Raw genomic sequence first — 12888 nt, forward strand, 5'->3', positions numbered from 1 at the left:
TGAAACTTTAAAGCTGCATACCCATTTAAAGAAAAAAAAAGCAACAACAAATTATCTGCCTAAGAGTTTGTAACACATTGTGGTGACCCCCAGAGAGTATTTGATAAATAATTAACTGACTCCCAAAGTCATAAAAAATAAAAATAATTTCCCTGGTCACTTAATGTTGCAGCTGCCTGAGAAACATTCCAATTTGCTTGGTTTTATGTATTTGTGGTTTTGGTAGGAACGTTTTAATTTCTAGATCCTGCAAAATGAAATGAGGCTTTTTGAACATGTCATGAAATTTAAAGTTTATTGTTTTTGTTTGTTGATGTGTTGGTTTTAATTAGGAAACTTCATATTAGAATGTCACCAAAAATACTTTTCATAAGCAACAAGAGAAATTCAAACCAAAATAGTGTTGATGTTTATGTTACCTTCTGATGACTGTGAGTTAGCAAAGCCCCAAGAAGAATGTGTTTCTTAGAGTATCAGACTATATTCTCTGGACGTATGATAGGCATGTTTATTGTTGTGGCTACTTCTTTCAAGAAAAAGAAACTATGGCATTTGTTTAGATTTATCAACGCACACTACATCCTCCCTTGTTGCAGGGCATGTGAAGTTATTCTGTATTGTATGTTATGGAGTAACCCAAGAAGAAAATGATAGATTAATACTTATTTTTATGGGTTCTGGCCCACTCCCATACTACCAAAAAGTCAAGCTCTGTCACAGCAGGATGTAATTCAAACTCTGTGTTAGAAAAGAATCCCTGATGTCTTTCTATCTTCAGGCATTATGCTGTCTCTGAGCAGAGAGCAGTGCATTTTGCAATGAGTGCTGCCAGAATGATAAACAGAACCTGGTTCACTGTCATTCAAATCTGAACATATTTGTATATCTGTAAGCATGTATGTTCTATATATGTATGTATGCCTTTAAATTACCAAGACTAAACAGACAACAGTCATGCAAAGCTCTTTATTTTGTAAGTGAAACAAATGATATCATTTAAAGTGGGGAAGTTATGGGGTATGGTGAAAAAAGATCACTGACTTCGGAATCAGAGGACCTAGTGGGGTTCAAACCCCACCTCTGAAGCGTATTACCTGTGTGACTTTGGGAAGTCAATGAGCCTTCCGCAGGTGTTTCCTCAACTGTGAAATGAGAAAGTTGGACTAAATGACTTCTGGGGTGCCGTCTCTCCCCAGATCTATAATTCTACAACTTCTTGTTCATCTTTTTTTTTTCAGTCTCGTCTGACTCTTCGTGACCCCATTTGGGGTTTTCTTGGCAAAAATACTGGAGTGATTTGCCATTTCCTTCTCCGGCTCATTTTACAGATGAGGAAACTGAGGCAAACAGGATTAAGTGAATTGCCCAGAATCACACATCTAGAAAGTATTTGAGGCCAAATTTGAACTCAGGAAGACTCATCTTCCTGACTCCAGGCCCAGTGCTCTATCTTGTACTCCATCTAGCCATTCCCATAATCTTATAAGTACCTAAACCATAATTCTGATAGTCATATTTAGTTTTTAAAAATTACAAAATCATTCAAATTGTATAATGTTCCTGACACAGCAAGAAGTCATCTAATCCAGTGCTATCAAAACTCAAATAGTCACAGGAGGCCCTAAGCCATAAATAAGGATTCCTGCAGGTGCATACTGACTTAGATAACCTCATATTAATATTAGCTGTGTTCTGTTGTATTTTGATTTATTTTCTTAAATATTTCACAATAATATTTTAATCTGGTTCAGGCCCTCTTGAGAGTGTCATGACCACAATGGGGCCCGAGGTCACCATGTTTTTCACCTCTCTTCTAATCCATTATTTTCAGGCATGTAAATAATTCCAGATTTCACTCATAGTCTCATTTTTAAGGGTACAAAGTTCAGAAGTCCTCCAAGAGGCACCCTAGTTTGTTTCATCCCTGTTATCTGTAATAATATTGTATACATTTATAGTAGGCTATATATATGTGTATATATATATATAGTAAGTATAGCTATCTATATATAAATATACATACATATAAATATATAGAAGATGGTGGTGATCATTTTTGTTTTTAAATATCAGTCAGTTCAGTAAGTCATTTATTTGTCTCAGGAATATTTAGCAATATGATGGCAAAAATCTAATCTGTATTTTCAAAGTCATTTGCATTTTCCATATCTTTAGAGTAGGAGATAACACAACAAACTCCATTAGCACCTAACCCTTGAATTAATTGGATTCAGGTATATCCCCCAATGTTCATTACTATTAATAATTTTCAAATTAATGGTGCAGGTAAAAAAAAAAAACCCTAGCCTTTCCAGTCCTGGCCCATGAAAATACTGATAATTTATGATCATCAGTTTCCTTTGTAAACAGTCATTCATATACTTAAAGATCATGACCTCACCACTAGATTATTTCTAGAATCTGTGACTTGGTTTCATGAACCTTACATTATTTTATTCCTTCAGTTTACCGTATTTTCATTATCTTTATATATTTCATTAAAAGAAACTAAAGTTAGGATTAAGACACAGCAAGAGAGGTGCAGCTAGGTGGTGCAGTGATATATATAGATCACTGGCCCTGGAGTCAGGAGGACCTGAGTTCAAATCTGGCCTCAGACACTTGACACTTAATAACTGTGTGATCCTGGGCAAGTCACTTAACCCCATTGCCTAGCCAAAAAAAAGACAGCAAGAGGCCAACTATTGCCAAATGCAAAGGTGGATTACATCATTTTAATAAAATAAGGTGATGCTAATGCCCTACCTTCTGTGAGTAGAGCATAAATTTTGATTGACTTTCACAGTAGTGATGTTAGATTTTTACTCAGTCATTTTTTTCCCTCTGGACCCTAATGTGAGCATCAGCATCTACTAAAGAGACAGTTGAAAAATATTATGGATCCAGGCTAAAGATTTTCTTGTATTTATCATGCTTACTGTCATCCAGTGCATTATTGACCCAGGATAGCAATTCAGGACCCACTCCTGGGGAGAAACAAAAACAAAACAAAAACTGAATATGTTTCCCTAGGCTGAGTCTGACATATTGACCTCCTAAGCCTTGGGCACAAATAGTCCAATTGAACATTTGGAGTGGAGATGTTTCTAAATTTGCACGTCACATTTCTTTTGAGTTATTGCAGTTCTGCTTTGTTTCTTAGAACATAGCACCTTCTTTTATGCAGGCATGCCATACTTGCCAGTCCTGTGCCAGTGTCTCCCATGTCTCAATACTCTGACCTATAGTGTGCTTCAGTTGATGAAACAAATATCTCTCCATGCAATAAGAAGATATGTAGGTAGCATATTCCTAGCAACTAAACATATCACAATATCTTTCATCCTACAATGCTAAGGGAGTATGCTATTTCACAATTCAAAGGAAAAATAAAAGATGTGAAACCAAATTTTAATTTCAATATATTTCAGTGAAGACCTTTTCTCCAAACGAACTTTATTGGAAATTATAAGAACATTTTACTTCTGGGAATTTGTAAAAAAAAAAATAGGAATACTAATTGTGATTACAAATCTAAATTTCAAATGAAAGACCAAGGGTTATTTATAGTTAGAAGTACTTATGAATTTCTACCCCTCTGGGCTATACAAAATGGATGGATCTTTTTTTTTTAACAAAATTAAACAAGTTAAAAACTTAAAACACTGACATGATTCAATCTATATGTAAAACATAATGAGATTTCTGAATTTGAATTTTAACAGTCAGAACAGAACATGATAACATTATGCAACATTTGTAGATACTTTCTGGCAATTTATCATTTCTAGTATGAAGTAGTATAAAGAAAAGAGCAGGATGGCAAATGCTATAAAGTAGGTCAGTGCATGGAAAATGCAAATGACTTTGAAAATACAGATTAGATTTTTGCCATCATATTGCTAAATGTTCCTGAGACAAATAAATGACTTACTGAACTGACTGATATTTAGAAAGAAAAATGATCACCACCATCTTCTATGTATTTATATGTATGTATATTTATATATAGATAGCCATACTTAATCACATTTATATGATGCTTTAGGATTTAGAAAGTATTTTCCCCACAGCAAACTCGAGGTAGTTAGTATGAATAATTTTAACCCCATTTTACATAGGTAAGAAAAAATAAAATGAGGCTTACCAAAGTTAAGAAAATTTTCCATGCTTTTATAACTCATAATTGTTTGAAATGGGACTTGAACCAAGGTCAACGGACTCCAAGTCAAATACTCTATGCCCACATCTAGACCACATTTCCTCTTGAAACAACACTGTACCCAGTAAGTTTCTTTGGATTATTATATATATAGTTTGTGTGTTTGTAGTAACATCATTTACTTTACTTTCCATTAGGCATCTTTACTTATGTGCTCAGATTTAAAAGGAGAAGCAAATACAACTATATGATTTTGCATTTCATTTTCTTTACGATGCTGGAAAGAGTATTTGATGTGGAGTCAGAGGTCACAGGTCTACTTGCCAAGTCTGCTCTTTTACTAGCTCTGTGACTCTGGACAAATCACTTCAGTTCTATGTACTTCACTTTACTCCTCTGCTACAAGAGGATAATTATATTTGGTTGTTGTCCTTCAGAGGACCAAAACGACCATTATGTTGGCCTCAAGAAACACTGGATTCTGACTGGCTGATCAGACCAATCTGAGCTTGGCATGCTCTACCACCAGTTGGGCACAAATAGTCCAATTGAACATTTGGAGTGGGATGTCTCTAAATTTGCACGTCACATTTCTTTTGAGTTATTGTAGTTCTGCTTTGTTTCTTAGAACACAGCACCTTCTTTTATGCAGGCATGCCATACTGGGCAGTCCTATGCCAGTGTCTCCCATGTCTCAAAAATTATATTTATACTTCCTCTACCTTACCTTATAGCATTGTTGTGAAATGTGAGCTGATTAGAATTGATCAAGTGATCTGAAAGTAATTGGTACTAATAAATAACTATCAACTGACTACATTGTCATAGCATAGGATCATAAATTTATAGTTGGGAAGGCTCTCAGAAGCCAGTTAGTCTAACCTTAGGAAATTGAGGCCCAGACAAATTATATCACTTCCCCAAGATCCCATAACTAATATGTCAGAGACAGGATTTAACACTAGGTCCTCTGACTCCACAGAAAATGCTCTTTCTTTTTACCATACAATTCTTCTTTGCAGTTCAATTTAATTCAGCTTAGCCCAGATTTATATGTAACATACTGTGGTAGTCACTGGAGAAACAAAGATAGATAAGACAGTGTTAGTAAGTTCCCTAAGGGAGCTTACAATTTAATGGGAGGAGGAAAGAAGATGTGAAAAAGGGATATGTTAACACAAAATAGAAAGGTTCATCTCATGTTAAATTTGAGAAACGAAGAATCACTTAAGCTAAGGGGACTGGGGAAGGCTTCCAGAAAGAATTAACACCTACATTGAGCTTTGAAGTATTCAAAAGGGGTCAGGGAAAAATGGGTTCATTTTAAGTGAGGAGGGCAGCCTGAGCCAAAAGCATGGGACAAGAAGTGTATGATGAGAAGGGTGATGGGCATTGGGCCAATCTGACTAAAATATCAGGTACATGAAGGAGAGTTGAATCAAACAGAGCTAGAAAATATGGTTGAAGCCAGGCTGTGGCCATGCATTCCCAGATCAGAGATTTCTATTTTACAAAGTAGTCACTTCAGTGGGTTTGTGTGGAGGAGGTGGGATTGAAGCTTCTTGAGTAAAAAAGTGACATAATCAGGGTGGCACATAGAAAGATTGTATAGAAAACAGTGTGAATAATGGGTCAGAGATGGGCTAGCCTAGAAGCAGGTAAATACATTAAAAGCTAATTGTAGTCTAGGTAGGAAGAAATTAGAGGATGAACTAGGGTAGTTGCTAAGGAAGTTGGAAATTAGAAGACAGGTGCAAGAAAATTTTTGAAGTGGAATGGATGGTCTTTGGCAAATGATTACATGTCAAGGCTAAGGACAATGTGAGAAGCAAAGGTGAGTTCAGGTTTAAAGGAATATCAATGAAAACAGATATGTTAGGTAGAAGGGCAGATTTTGGATGGGGAAGATGAGTTAAGGTTTAGAAGGTTCCATAATAGTTCTATGAGTGGTCACAGAAACAAATCTTTACTGAAGAGCCACCACCAAATCTAGAATCAGGGCACCTGGGTTCAAATCTTGCCTCTGACATTTGCTACCTGTGTGACCTTGGGCAAGTTACCTACCCTTCTTCAGTTTCTTCATCTGTAGAATTAGGGAATTAGACTAGAAGAGGTCCTTTCTGGTTTGAGGACTATGATCTCCGTGGTGCCTCTGGATCATCTCAAATGAGATAGCATATAAAGTGCTTTGCAAACCTTGAACTGCTATATAAATTTTTTTTTTCGAGGCAATCATGGTTAAGTGATCTGCCCAGGGTCACACAGCTAGTAAGTGTCAGGTGTCTGAGGTTGAATTTGAACTCAGGTCCTCCTGACTCCAGAGCCAGTGCTCTATCCATTGTACCACCTAGCTGTCCTAAGTGCTTTATAAACTTAACTTATTGTTATACTACCCTGTTAGAACAGGGAAGGGAATGAACACTTATATAGCACCTACTATGTGCCAGACACTGTGCTAAGTAAGCACTTTACAAATATCCTCTCATTTGATCTTTAGAACAACCCTGTGAGGTAGGTACTGTTGTTATAAAACAGGTAAATGTGATGCCATATTTTCCACTGCTGTAGAAACTGCTAATTGCATAATACAGCATTCAAAAGGAGCCGTTCAATATTCCAAGTCACAGATCAATGACAGTAGTAGTGTCAGCTTCCCCTATCAAACTAAAAGTGAAGCTATTATATATCTGTCTTGTTTTCTGATGGATTTATCATTAAGCATAAGGGAGACTTATTCTTTAGGGACTCTAATTACCCTAATGCCACCAGAAGAGATGTGGTTGGAATAAGTGGAAATTAACCTGAGGCTGACAATCACTGAAAGTTTTAGTTATTCTCAAAATAAACCTCACCACACCACTTCAGTCTTTCAGGCTTTTAATCAAATGCTTGTGTAGATGTAGCCGAAACACAAGCTTCATCATTTCTTCATCACCTGAGTTACTCTGAAGTTAAGTTGAAAGTACATCATGCCACTTAATGCAAGAAAACTAGGGAGATAGTGAATAAAATATATTGACTTTGTGTGACTATGTAAGTCAGTCATAACATTTATTCAGTATTTACTATGTGCTAGACATTGTTTTAAATGCTGGAGATGCAAAGAAAGGCAGAAAATGGTCTCTGCTTTCACGGAACATACATTCTAATAGACCACCTGATTCCAAAATTGGTCAGTAGGTTTTTTTTTAATTGTAGATCAGTAGCTTTATAGACTAGCTTCTCCCTGTCGCTCCTATATGCTACTGAAACAAGAATCATATTGGTTCTTTGCCTGAGTAAGAAGCCATTATTGCGGTTACAAAACTGTGCTCTTTAGTGCAGACTGAAAGTTGAAGTGGAAAATACACTGTATTTGAAGAAGTGTGATTTCTTTGGCTTTAATTTTGTAATAGCCCATATCCAGTAGGGAGATCCTTATAACAATCTATAAGTGGTTCATAATCTGTAATTTGTTTTTTTTTTCTGAATTCTTTCGTACTTTATTTTTTTTGTACATAAGGATTTCTTTTAATTTTTTAATTTTTAATTTTTTTATTAATTTATTTTGATTTATCAATAATCACTTCCATATACTTTTGAGTTTAAAATTTTTCTCCCTCTTCCTCCCCACAACCCTCCCCAAGGCGGCGCATAATCTGATGTAGGCTATACATTTACATTCATATTAAATATATTTTCACATTAGTGATGTTGTAAATAGAAATTAAAACCAATAGGAGGAACCATCAGAAAGAGGAAACAAAACTCAAAAGAAGAGAAAAAAGTTAGCAATTCGGCTTCCATAGTTCTTTCTTTGGTGTGGATAGCATTTTCCATCACAAGGCCTCTGGAGGTGTCTTATATCCCTGTATTGCCAGGAAGTGTTAAGTTTATCAATATTGTCATCCATAGTTGGTAATTTGAAAGAAATATTTTTGTTAGTAAACAAAACTTCTGTGTGAGTAACTTTCACTTTTCATTTAGCAATATGATGCAGTTATGGCCTCAAATGGCTAAACGTTTGCCAGTGTGTAGGTAGGTCACCTCCCCCCCTTTCCTTTTAGTTCGTTGTTATCTTAGAAGACATCCAACTGGAGGATAACATAGAAGTGTGTTTTTCCTCATTACCATTATAAGCCTTAAACTCCACTCTCTCCCTTTCCCATGGTATGGCTGTGGCTATGAGAAAACTGCCACTTTCTTGGGACTATTTATTCACCATTTTGCTTTGGTGATCTTTGTATTCATTTTATTAAGATTCTTTTGTCATCTACCTTCCTGTCTCTATTTGCTTTGGCATTTCTGCTATTCTTTTGACTAAGAAATTGCTGTAACAGTATTTTTCCCCAGTATAACAACTTTAGATACTTTTAAAAGGAACATTTAAAAACATTACTCAGGGTTTCTGCAATACAGGATTCAATCTGTTCCATGCCTATAATGCATATAAACTTATCCCAAATATCATAGGATAATACCCTTCTCTGAATCATTTTTTTAGCTTACATATTTTCTTCTACTCACCTAACACAAAATTGATGAGTGGGTTAATTATTTTCCTAGGCAATTTGTGGCACTTTGGTAGAGTTATTGAAGTTTAAAAATATTTCCAGGTTTGTTGAGTCTGTAATTGAATTTCATGTTTTCATATGCCCAGGCTTCAAAGTTTTCAGGTAATAAGGCTCCATCTTTAATTGGTAGGGCCTTCCATCCCAAAACATGAAGTTAAACAAGGAGTCCTATCATTTTCCTAGGTAATTCTATTCATACAAATCATGCTTCTGTTTATTGACATTTACCCTTAGAGACTGGCATATCAAAAAGCTTTATAGCAAGGTGCATACAAAGTTATATTGTCCAGTTGCAAATGAACTCATTTTAATAAGATATTGGTAGCAAAACACTTTTACAGGTAATGTTTCCAAAGATATTCAGGGGTCATTAACTATTGTTTAATGCTTTTATGTAAAACAGAAATTCTGATAAATATGATTATATGGGGGTAAAAATTAAAATACATGTAGTTTGAAATAATGCTATGTTTTAACATATCTTCTGTGCTAAAAATAATCCAAGAGGACTTTTTTCTTATCTAAATCAATTACTCTAATATAAAAACAAATGTTCTAGCATAAAAATGCTCTACAGCAGATGTACACATTGAATATATGACCTATGGCTATACTATAAAAAGACTCAGTTATGGGTCCATGGAGCAGATAAGAAAGACCACTTGAAAAAGAATCCCCACCACATCCTATCTGACAAATAGTCATCCAGCCCTTCTTGAGGATCTCCATTGAGAAGGAATTCACTACCTCCTAAGAAAGCTGATTCCACTTTTTGTTAGGAAGTTTTTCATTGTAACAAGCTCCTATTTGTGTCTTTGCAGCCTCCACTCACTGTTCCTAGTTCTGCCCTGCAGGTCGGGGAAGAACAATCTTCTTTCACTCTGACAATGCTTCAAACACATGAAGTCAGGTAATCGGTCAGTATTTATTAAGTGCCTACTACCATGTGCCAAGGAACTGGTCTAAGCACTGAGGGTACAAAAAAAAAGCAAAAGATAGTTTCTGCCCTCTAGGAAATAAATAAAAGAAGAAAAGAAGGCACTAGAATTGAGACGGGTTGGGAAATGCTTCTTATAAAAAGATGAAATTTTATTTAGGACTTATAGGAAGCCAGGTAAGCCAGCAGGTAGAGGTAAGGAAGGAGAGCATTCCAAGAAGGGGGACAGTAGAGAAAATGTTCCGAGCAGAGAGATGGAGTGTTTTAGTTGTGAAGCTTACCTTTCCACAATGTCAATGGATCCAACAGTCCAGCAGGATAGCTTTCCTGTTCCAGCTTTTAGCAGTAGCCCCTTCATGGCCAATCCATCAAGTAGCATTGAATAATTCATATTTAGATCAAATAATTAGTATTACATTTTGTGTGAAGTTGTGAAAACATGCAAGAGAGATACTTGTAATTTTCAAAGTAGTTTGTGATAATAGAGAAATGTTAAGAGGAAGAGTTTTTGATTAACTCAGAAGAATTAAAGAAGGCAGCAAAAATCTCCATGATAGTGTAGATACTAGCTAACCATTCACAAACAGGACAGATGGAGAAGTTGAAAAGATAAGTGGACTGGGTTATTTAAAAAGAGTAAGAGTAGTGGCCAAAGAGTTAAATGTAGACAAACACACAGGCTCATGCTGAAAGCAAACTTGAACAGTAAGAAAGTTTTTGCAACAACTGTGCCATGCATTTTGAGTGAATGAACTGAAACAGTGGAAACTTGGCATTTGTCCTGACCTTTGAATCTGTATAAAGTTGGCATTTTTGAGGAAAATATAAATCGGCGATGAAAAGTCATGTTTTCAGTGTGATTTGGAAGCAACAGAGCAACATCAGAGTCTCTGGTTTGGACTGATTCCATTCCCAAGCCTGCAAAAATCAGTATGCCAAAGACCCTTGTGAAGATGATGTTGATTTAAAAAAAAAAAGCAATGGAATTATTGACCTCCAAAGTGCAGACCATCATTCAGGATGATAATGGAGCAATGATGAAACATTTGAAAGGTTTTGCATGATGCAAAGTGAGTAAACTGTAGCCAGTAACTAGCTTCTTCACTATAACTATGCTGTGTCTCACAGCACACTTTCTGTGAAACTCTTTCTGACCCAAACTAATGATACCTAGTGTGATCATCCGTATTATTCACCAGATTTAATCTCAGTAATATTTCAGAAAATCAGATCCACCTTCAAAGAAGGAAGATTAGCAGCTGTCACAGAATTCAAAAGAATGTACTTCAGGCTCTAATTCTAGGCAATTCCAAAAGAAGACTTTCAAAGTCTTGAGATGCAATCAGAATTCATTCAAGGCCTCTTTGGGAGCTTTGAAGAAGACATAATTCACTAGAGTGTTTAAATTCTGATATGTTTGTTTTCAAAGTAAAAACAATCACACCTATTATTTTCTTAATAAAAACTATGTACATAGGATTTAACTGTCTTTCTAGTTGGGAATCTAACCACCCAATCAATAAGTAGATGCAGATTAATTCTGATTTTCACCGTAATACAAGGTTTGCTTATCCTTTATTATTAAATTCAAATCTAAAAGCATAATGTATAAAGCTATTTTGTAAACAGATATGTTTCTACTATACTCCTACACTTGAAAATCAAACAAAGACAGCAGGGTAGCTATGTCAAAGCCATGTATCAAAGCCTGAGAGTTCAGGAAGAGTATCTTAGTTTAGAAGGGTAATGTAAACCCTGTTGGCAGGGTTAATCTGACAGCAGAACTCTTAGTGGTGCCAGTAGGTTCAACTAGATGTAGTTTTAAGCCCTCTAGGATAGCAAATACTTTTCCAGGCTAAACATTTTTTTTTTAATTTGCATGTAATGTTGCTTGAAGTTTGAAAATCACATTCCTAAAACATAATGCTCATAACTGAGCACAGTACTCCATTGTGGTCTGACATAGGCAAAACACAGCATTACTATTGCTTTCCTTTATCTGGACACTGAATTTTAATGTAAAAAAGTTTACTTTGGCATTTTTTTTTTTGCTTCAGTATCACACTGTTGACATATGTTGAACTTAGAGTTTGTTAAAACTCTCAGATCTTTTTTATCCCCACAGTAACAGTAAGCTTTCTAGTTAAGCTTCATGTCCTGAGGGAGTTAACTAGGTTAACCTGAGTGTAAGGAGCCCCTGACCCTTGCAAGTGGTATTTAGGCTGGTCCAACATATGATAGTAGTACAACCGTGTCTTTTTAGAAAAAAGGAGAGAACTAAGCAAGACCAGTTGAGCTGGGAGAACCTTTCAATCTGTGTTGTTTTACTTAGTTGTATGTATTTTATCCCCTTTATTGTATATGACCTTCAGCCATAGAACCTCAATAGAATTCTGTTATTTAAAAAGTGGACCTTTTTCTGGAAAGAAATTTGGGGTCGTTAAAGGAGCTTTACAATTTGCTGAAGGCAATACAGCCTGTTCTCTTCCTTTTTAATCCTAGGTCCAACTCACCATTAATTTGCTTTGCCTAAAATATGTTTACTGATAGATGAGCTCATAAGTTGCTCATATAACTGGAAGATTGGCAAACTATGGCATATAGGTCAAATACAATATATATGATCTATGGGCTATGAATGATTTTTACACAAAACTGTAAAACTATTCTTAGCTCGTAGGCTCTACAAAAGCAGGCAGCCCACTGGATTTGGCCTATGGGCTGTAGTTTGCCAACTTCTGATTTAGCTGCACATCCTAATCTGGACAATAGGCGTTCTTCATTCATTTGGTTGCTCCTTCATGGATGGTTAGGCCAAATACATTAATTAGTTCCATCTCTCAATCAAAAAATCTCTACAGTATTCTAGGGTTTGATGCAACAAATACAGTGTAATCTAAAAGCAGGAGTATTTTGGGGGACCTCACTAAGAAATCCCTCTTCATCTTAGAACCTGTGTGACTCTCCTCCATGGAAATGGTAATAACCTTTGGCAAGTATATGTCTTCATGCTTTATGCCTCAGCTGCTATTAATAATGAGACTCACCAAACAAGGTTATCTCTCTTGTCATATCTTTGAAGGAATTGTGAATCATTTCAGTGTACACATAAGCTATGCCTTGTCAGAAGAGAGCCCTTAAGGTGGCGTTTTGCTCTACTAAATCAAATGCCTTTTCATAATCAACAAAGAAGCATAGTGAGATCTTTGAGTCTCTGTATGTTTCAGGCAATTTTG

At 35.8% G+C, this 12888-nt stretch overlaps 1 protein-coding gene across 1 annotated transcript in view; it reads left to right on the top strand.

Annotated features, from left to right (window-relative positions):
- LRP1B (LDL receptor related protein 1B) overlaps nucleotides 1-12888 on the top strand; it is a 2189733-nt gene that overhangs the window by 2018976 nt on the left and 157869 nt on the right. The window lies entirely within an intron of this gene.

This window comes from Vombatus ursinus, unplaced genomic scaffold (genome assembly GCF_900497805.2).
Source record: "Vombatus ursinus unplaced genomic scaffold, bare-nosed wombat genome assembly UNPS02014816.1, whole genome shotgun sequence".
Classification (NCBI taxonomy): Eukaryota; Metazoa; Chordata; class Mammalia; order Diprotodontia; family Vombatidae; genus Vombatus; species Vombatus ursinus.